This window comes from Anser brachyrhynchus, assembly GCF_964034855.1.
Source record: "Anser brachyrhynchus genome assembly, chromosome: 1".
NCBI lineage: Eukaryota > Metazoa > Chordata > Aves > Anseriformes > Anatidae > Anser > Anser brachyrhynchus.
Genome location: NC_137694.1, coordinates 112,070,330 through 112,079,321, shown reverse-complemented (window position 1 = coordinate 112,079,321; position 8,992 = coordinate 112,070,330). Strand labels below are relative to the sequence as shown.

General features: G+C 37.4%; 1 long non-coding RNA gene across 1 annotated transcript; it reads left to right on the top strand.

The window, feature by feature from the left end:
* Window positions 1-1,318: 1,318 nt before the first annotated feature.
* Window positions 1,319-4,678, top strand: LOC308187693. The gene is made up of 3 exons (XR_013944868.1): window positions 1,319-1,670; window positions 2,188-2,276; window positions 3,168-4,678. It is a non-coding gene; the product is annotated as an uncharacterized lncRNA (long non-coding RNA).
* Window positions 4,679-8,992: the final 4,314 nt, after the last annotated feature.

Here is an 8,992-nt window from a genome sequence, read left to right as displayed (position 1 = left end):
ATTAACATTGTTCCTGTACTCTTACTATCTGCCAACAACCCTCAATCTCTGGAAAAATATTTTACGTAGTCCAACTCCACCTCACAAAACTTTAACAAGAAACTTCAGATCTTGGCCACTTAGAAGTCTCTCTTGTTCAGGGAAGACATTGCCACAAATCACAGTGGTTTGAGAAGAGTACAGATTTTGAGTACTACAGCAGCTATTTGCTGCTTTGAAATGAACATTTGTTGTTTTGATTGCTGTTTTTAAATAAATTGAATGAATAACAGAAATGAAATGATATGCTAAGAATTAAAACAAAGATAGAGAACCCAGAATTTCTAAGTGAGAAAATATGTTTTTACAAAAAATATACTAGCATAATGCTTTACAAGAAATTATCTAAGTATGATCCCAGTCTTCTGTATCACATGACTCATTCATGCTGACATGAGCAATAGCTTAGTTGGGGAGTTAATGCTAAAAGTCCAACATTTCTGTCAGAAAACCTTTGGATAATTTTAAAAAAAACAGTTGTGCATCTAACATAATATTTTAGGAAAAAAGTGCAAGTGCTAGAGATGTTGTAGTAGTCCCACAAAAGCAAAGGTTTATGTCAGTCCAACTCAAGAGTGAAATGACTTTCTGCTTACAACTTTGGAAATAAAAATTTCTGATCTCTCCTTCTTTATTTGAACAAGACTTGTAGGCCATAAACCTTGCTGCAACCAGTGGAAGGACCTACAGCAATATAAAATACATTTTATTTGCAAACATGTTTTGTCTTATTATTCCATAATTCCCATACATGTCTAAAATGTGAAAAACATAAGTATAAAAATGTAATGATTTTTCACCTGGCAATATTTGTCCTTTCTTAAACATTATTTAATGGAATGCCATCTTTTTAGGTATCTATTGGTCCATACAAGTTTGATTCTAGTGGAGCGGTGCTTACTGATAAGAGTTTGCAGGGTTTGTTTCCTCTCTACGTTTGCAGCCCTCAGAACTGTGTCTCTTTCTGTTTTTCTATGTATACCCAGCCAGTATGTTCTGTTCTGTGGCAGAGTTTAGGGAGTCGTGTACAGAGAGAAGCTGATTTGCTTGTGTTTTGCCAATAGATGCTACTTTAAAGACATACAAGAGCTCTTCCACCTTCCCTTTCCAGAACATATGAGGCCTGTGAGGGCTTTGACTGGGCCTTGGCCTAATATTGACACCTTGCATAATAAATTGGGTACAAAGCTTTTGTGAGTACACTGACATATTATTTCTCAGTCTGTTAAGAGGGTTATTGCTAAGTATTCTGATGTGAAAGGAATCGTATTTAATAATTTTATTTGGAGTCAATATAATTGGAACTTTAAATGTTTAAATGTTCTCTAATGTTCCCTGTTAGAACACAGACATCTGGAAGATGGGAACTCCCTTTTAGGTTAATTTACAATGCTTGTGTGTGGCACTTGAAGACATAAAATCTCTTGAGTGTCATAATCAAAACATGTTTTTCTTGATGTGTCATTTCTTGTAGGTAACCCAGCCAAGGCAATACTTTGGCATTTCAGATGCTCTGTACCTACTCTTTCTGATGAAGAGCACAGATTTTTATTGCAGGCCACTGTGAGTCAGGCCTTAAACTGTACTCTCTCACGTCCCAAACTAGTGACCTAATCCTCAACGTATAGTGGGTGAGCATGCTTTCTCTCTCAGCTTTCCCAACAAAAACTTTGTGGAAACAGATATGTCTCTGAAAAATGTCTTGGCTTGGATGAAACAGCATATTTCTATGAAATTTCATTTAGTTGAGAATGTTCCGACCCGCTCTAATTACAAGCCTCTGTTATAAGCTGGTTATGGCTTTGCCAAACATTAACGGGTTGGGTTGAAATTTTCCATGATTGTTCTTTGCCTTAGGCTGAATGTTTTGACAGCAGAGGTTTAACCATTTCATATGTCAAAGGAACAGAAACTCTTCTAGTAGTGTGAAAATAACACTTTGGTACCTCCATTCTTTGGAGGAGGACCTTTGAATTTGTCAGGGAGAAGACCTGGCACACCAAAGGTATCTTTTGCAGTTATCATGGAAATTTTTCAGCTTTTGCCTTTGATGGTACCTATCTATCAGTAAGGCAGCAGACCACGTAGAAAGGTTTACTGATAATATTTTTGTGTTGCCTCAGCACTGATCCAACTCTCCCTCCACAGAACTGCCCTACATGGCAACTCCATTAAATGTCTCCATCTCCAAGGCTGATCACAGAGGAGAATGTATCACCCCGTTGACCTAGGAGAAGGTCAGAGTCAATGTATGGGGTAGCAAGGACCACCACCTCTCCCCTTCACTGAGTGGGACAAAAAGAGATTTCTCTTTAAAATTTAGAAATTATTTCGTCCTACCATTTGTCCCTATCCCTAAGAAGGGATTCTCTAGAGGTTCATTGCTGCTTCAGTATAACACCAGCTGGGAGAAACAGCTTTTCCCCCTACCTGGCATCTTTTGTGAGCAAAACTTAGTGCCAGGTATGTGAACTGGTTACATGAGTCATCCGAGACTGTACTGTGAATACCAATAATGTGAGATTGTATTACGCTTTGTGCATTGAGATCATTTTACTCTTCAGACCTCTCCAGCCCGTCAACCAGGGCTATGAATAAGATTTAATTAGGAAGTATTTGATATTTAAGATTTCTCCTGAGTTAAAAAAAAAAAAAAAAAGCTACCGGTGAGTCTTCATTATTTCTTTCTTGTAATAACAAGTGACTATTTTTCACAAGTACAGGAAAGCTATATTCAGGAAAATGTTTAATGCAAACAATGCAATTTATTTACAGAAAACGAAAGAACATTTGGGTTTCCCTGGGGCACTGCTTTACCGATATAAAGGCTAATCTACTAGTTTAGCAAGTTATGTTTTAGTGAGCTATCCTCCGGTTTGGACTTTCAAGAATCTACCTTGATCTTGATTTCAAGAATCAAGAAGGCAGTGTTTCACATGCAGCTCTGAGCAGCTTACAAACCCCAGTTCCTCATTTCCCAGAAGCACAATAAAATCCTTCTGAGGTAATGGCTCATAAAATGCCTTATGACAGGTTCAGCAATAAATTATTTTTTACACTAGCTGTGCCTACTCATTTCAGCCTTACAAAACAACTTGTCTGTTTTTTTTTTTTTTTTTTTTTTGCAGGGTGGATTTGTACCATTATGTCATGGAGCTCTGTGAAGGAGAAATACTTCCTGGTGGCATCCCATGGCTGTGAGGTGCTTGCCTGTCTGCATGCTGCTGATGCAGCTGGTTGGAGTTCCATCTGTACTGGGATTTTGCCAGTCTAGCCTATTGCATGCAGGAAACCACAGGATACAGGTTCCCCCAGCAGGAAAGTTTTGTGCTACAGGAGACTTTGTCTGAAGGTGACGGGAACCAAAGCTGATCTGCTGCTACCTCTTGCCTGTGCAGATGAAAGGCTGGCTTGGCATCAGAGAGATAAACTTATACGGCATACTTTCAGTCTCATACAGCAGCTGTACAGAACAGTGCAGTAGTTATACAAAACTCTCATGACTGACTTCAGTACTGTTTTTAAAATAAGTTAACAAGCACAGTTCTTTGTTAAGATAAATAAAATTAATTGGGTCATGTTAAATCTCTCTCAGCTGTAACATTGTTACAGCTCAATAACTTTCTCTCTACTTCCTGATTTTTTTTTCTTTTTTTTTTTTCAATATCATCATGAGAAGAAAAGGAGAGTCACTTTTGGAAGAACTGTTGTTTCTTACGTGGTTTTGTGCTTTGCAGTTCAAAATCAGCTGTCATGCATTTTCCTCTTTATACTGCACAGACCTAGAAAATAAATTAACACTTTAAATGGAGTAAACGAAACTAAAATGCTTTGCAGAATAGTGTCAATGATCATTCAGTAGGCCAGATTGCTAGTAATTTTTAACTGATACAGGTTAACTAAAAAAAAAAAAAAAAAGTATTGCATGGTGTTACACTCAGTTATGCCAGCTGAATATCAAGTGGCATAGAAATAGAGAAGTGTGTATACAATGTACTTTGAATTTACATATATACATAAACATACATTCATATATTTTAATGCTGTGAAATCTGTTCTACTTAGTTAAATGGAGGTTTCAATAAGTGCAATGACATCAACACTTGATTATTAGTCACATTATTAGTGGAATGATACCACAGCTACTTTTGAATTACTTTACATTGTCTGCAAGGTGTATTGATGCACTATCTATTTACTAAAAGAACCACTTCTACTCTTAATCTATGGAGTTGAAACTGCAATTTAACCTGATATTTTCCACGAATTTATCTTCATAAAACATGCAGTACCTGTAAAAATGTATTTCTGTGTGTGAAAATTTAAATTTTATTATTGTTTTAATGGAAATTTTGGGAAGTTTTTGAAATATTGAAAAGTGAGAAATTTGAAAAAAGATATTGATCTATCTACCCAAACTGAAAGTGAGTCAGTTTGACATTTGCCTGCATCTCCTCATTGTGCTATACAGTATGAAAAGAATATAAGATTCTGCTATTTTCCCCCATGGAACGTATTATTTCCTTCCTTTGAGAAGCTTCATCTCCTAAAATCCACCTGCAGCATCATAAAGAAAATTCATGTCAAGGGAGCTGACTCTAGATAAGGATTTTGTAGACATCCTCTGGGACTGGTGTGTTTAAGCCTCTTTTACTGTGTTAAGCTATTATTTATTGAATAATATTCAGAGCAGATATGTGTGCTGTTCAGCTACTATGTTGAACACTAGCATGCTCAGCTCCCTGATGAGAGACACTGATAAATTGGCAGTGGAAGGCTGATCCACAGAGGTGGAGAATTGCCTCTTCCATCCTCTGCTTCTTTTTTCCCTCTTGAGGTTTTAGACCTTCTTATGCCAGCATTTCTCCTCTTGAACCAGTAAACAGCTATCATGATCTCAACAACTACTCCATGTCTAGGTTTTCATTTTGCTTATCTTGCATGGCTTTTAGTTCACTTATTCTCACACCTTAAACAACAATTTTCTCAGTAAAACCATGCCAAGATCACACAGGTCTGCTGTACGAAAACAAGGCCTTGGATTACAGACTGCTAAGAGTTTGAGTATCATTAACCTAAAGAACAGTTCCTATGAGATATGTGAGACTACAAAGAGTTTTTGAGTTAAAAAAGTCACAAAAGTTTCAAACGGGTCTTTCTTGTTCTAGAATGAAAAAGTAAATCACACTACCTCTTTGAGAATAAAAAATCATATTTTTCATGTAGATTTGTTTAAAAAGGTATAAAAGAAAGCTGGATATATGTAAGTTCATCGACTCTGATGGAATGTATCCATGAGTACTGAAGGAGCTGGCAAATGTCATTGGGAGGACACTTGGGAATCTTTGGATCATGATGATTGAGAGAGGTGCTTGAAGATTGGAAGAAAGCAAATATCATTCCTATCTTCTAAAAGGGAAAGGATGACCCAGGGAAAAACAAGCTGGTCAGCCTTACCTTGACCCCTGAGAAGGTGATGTGGCAGTTAATCCTAGGAATCATTTCCAGGCACACAAATGACAAGAAAGTAACAGTAGTCAACATGGATTCAGCAAGGGCAAATCATGCTTGATCAACCTGATAACCTTCTACAAAGAAGTTCATGGCTTGGTAAATGAAGGGAGAGCAGTGGATATCATCTACCTTGACGTCAGTAAGGCTTTTGATGCTGTCTCCCATAAAATTCTCATAGAAACTCTTGAAGTGTGGGCTGGATGAGCAGACAGTGAGGTGGATGGAAATCTTGCTGAACAGCTGGGTCCAGAGGAGTGTGATTAATGGAACAAAGTCTAGCTGGAGGAGAGTAACTAGTGGTGGGGGTCAATACTGGGTACAGTCGTGTTTAACATCTTCATTAATGATTTGGATGATGGGGCAGAATGCACCCTCAGCAAGTTTGCAGATGACACCGATCTGGGAGGAGTGGCTGATATGCCAGAGGGCCATGCTGCCACCCAGAGGGACCTTTACAGGCTGGAGAAAAATGTTTACAGGAACCTCATGAAGTTCAACAAGGAGAAAAGTAAAGTCCTGCATTTTGGGAAAGACCATGTACCAGTATATGGTAGGGGCTACTTGTCTGGAAAAGCAGTTTGTCAGAGGAGGACCTGAGGGTCCTTGTGAAAGGCAAGTGGGTCAAGAGCTGGCAACGTGCCCTTGCTGCAAAGAAGGTTAACCATATCATGGGCTGAATTAAGCAAAGTATTGCCAGCAGATCAAGAAAAGTAATCCTTCACCTCTACTCAGCACTGGTGAGGACACATGGAGTGCACAAGAGAGACTTGGACATACTGGAGAGAGTCCAGTGAAGGGCCACAAAGATCATTTAGGCACTGGAGCATCTCTTCTATGAAGAAAGGCTGGGAGAGCTGGACTGTTCAGCATACGGAAGAGAAAGTGTGAAGAAGATGGAGCCAGGCTCTTTTCAGTGGTGCCCAGTGACAGGAAAAGAAGCAATGGGCACAAACTGAAACACTGAAGGCTCCATCTGAACAGAAGGAAACACTTTTTTATTGTGAGAGTGACTGAGCACTGAACAAGTTTCCTGGAAGTGTCAAGGAGACTTCATCCTTGGAAATATTCAAGTGTCATCTGGACATGGTCCTGGGCAACCTGCTCCTTGTGATCCTGCTTGAGAAGTGAGGTTGGACCATGTGACCTCTAGAGGACCCTTCCAATCTCAGTCATTTTGTGATTCTGTAAATGCAAGTAGTCTCTTACAATTATGTACACAGACAGTATAAATTGCATATAAACATTTTTTATATTACAATTCTCATATTGACTTCTTACTGTCAGAATGAAATTTTGCAATAATTTTGGTAATTCCTTTATTATTACTTTTTTTTTGGGGAGGGGGCAGTGGTGGTCGTGTTTTTTTTTTTTTTTTGGTAGCGGTGTTTATTTTTATTTTCTTCCTTATCTTGTCTAATTTGTTGTGGACTTCACGATTAATTATTTTCCTTCCTTTTCAGCCATCTAAAAAAATTTGATATTATAATCCCCTAGCATACTTTTTTTTTCTTGCTTTTTTCATCTGGCTCTATTTCCTTCCCATGTATGAACATTTTTCATGCTTGCTATCTCCATGAATCACTTGTTTTCCTACCCTCTCTCTCAATTACCTATGTTCCTCTGAATCAAATGATTCCTCTGTATCATCTTCATTTCTTTTCCACAGCACTGGAATATGCATCCAAAATATTCTTTGGAACTTGTTTAACAAACGGAGACTTATTCATTCAGATTTGTTCCTACTAATAATTCCTTTTAACAATCTTTCTACAGTAATTCCAGAATAAATAAATAAATAAAAAAAGAAAGAAAGAAAGAAAGAAAGAAAGAAAGAAAGAAAGAAAGAAAGAAAAGAAAACCTTTTTAGTTTTTGTAATCCACAACCTACCTGCCTGAAGAGACTTCTAATCCTCTTAATGCTGTATCTATCTTACTCTTGCTCGTATTTTTTTGCTGACTCCACGGCCTTTGACAGGACTCTCGCCCCACAACAACACAGGGAAACAATGCAAAATTACATAACAAAACTTGTGTCCATGCAGATAAGGCTTTCACTCAACACAATAGCATAGATCTAAACTGTATATGGAAATGGTTCACGGTGTGGATTTGGATCTCTTTATATCTTAACTAATGCACAATTTTACCTTATTCTATAATGTGTCAGTGAATATAATAGAAACAAGAAAATCTGGAGATAGCCTTACATGAAATGTACCACTGAAATACTGAATTGGTACCTTATCCTTGGTCAGATATCAAGATCAAAATAAATATATTTCTCTGCCTTTTTTTTTAAAAAAAAATATTTATTTATTTATTTATTTTTAAGGAATAATAGAACCATAAAACAATTCAGGTTGTCAGGGATCTCTGGATATTTTCTAGCCCAGCTCCCCACTCAAAGCAGGGCCACTACATTAGACTATTGCAAAAAGGACCAAGTGTTCACTTAAACTATTGACATGCTGTTCACCACATAAAGTGTATGCAAAATTGTGAGCTTTAAAACAATTATAACACATGATCTTCTAGCCCGCTGAAGGTCAATGAGACTACTTCTGTTTTAGTAAAATAAACAGAGCAAGGACAGACATTTACACACTTCTGATCATACTGTCTGAGATTTTAGAATTTTTGACAAGTTCACTCAAGATTCTAATCTAGTGGGTGGCATCCCTGACCATGGCAGGGAGGTTGGAACTCAATGACCTTTTAGGTCTCTTCCAACCCAAGCTGTTCTATGATTCTATTGTTCTACGATTCTATATGATTCTAAAAAAAAAATTCTCCTTGAGGAAGGAAGGAGAAGAAAGATGCAGTCACAGAAAACTTTACCAGCTCCTGAGGGCTGAAAAAGGAGGGGCTAGAAAGGGCTGCATTGTCTTCTTACTCTGTATTGAAGGTGTTCTTATTTTCACTCTTTCAAGGAATTTCATGCTGGTGCACTCAGATTGAATCATCACTCATGTCATGAAGTCAGCAAAGATATGAAATAGAAAATGTTACTGATCATTTAAAAAAAAAAAAAGTACATAAATTGTCACAGCAGATGGGTTTTTCTCATAAATCTTGAATCATACCACTCATGGTATTAGCTTTACCTCCTCCTTGTACTTTTTACTAAAGAGGTGTTACATAGTCATTGTCTCTGACTACAAAATTATGCCTATGCTTTAGATGTGTCATCTTGTTTGTTGCTTTGGTAACATCAATCCTCTCCTAAATTCTAAAGTTTTTATCAAAATAAGATTTGTCCATTTTTGAACCTTTTTGTCTTTAAAGCTACCGTGTTGTTGGTATTATATTATATATTCTTTCCAGGTATAATGTTTCCAACATCTTTCCAGCATATCACTTTATGACTAAGTTGCTTCCATGGAAAGCCTTTTCAAAGTGAGCATCACAGTCTCTTCTCTTTGCTTCACCCGTGCAGTTC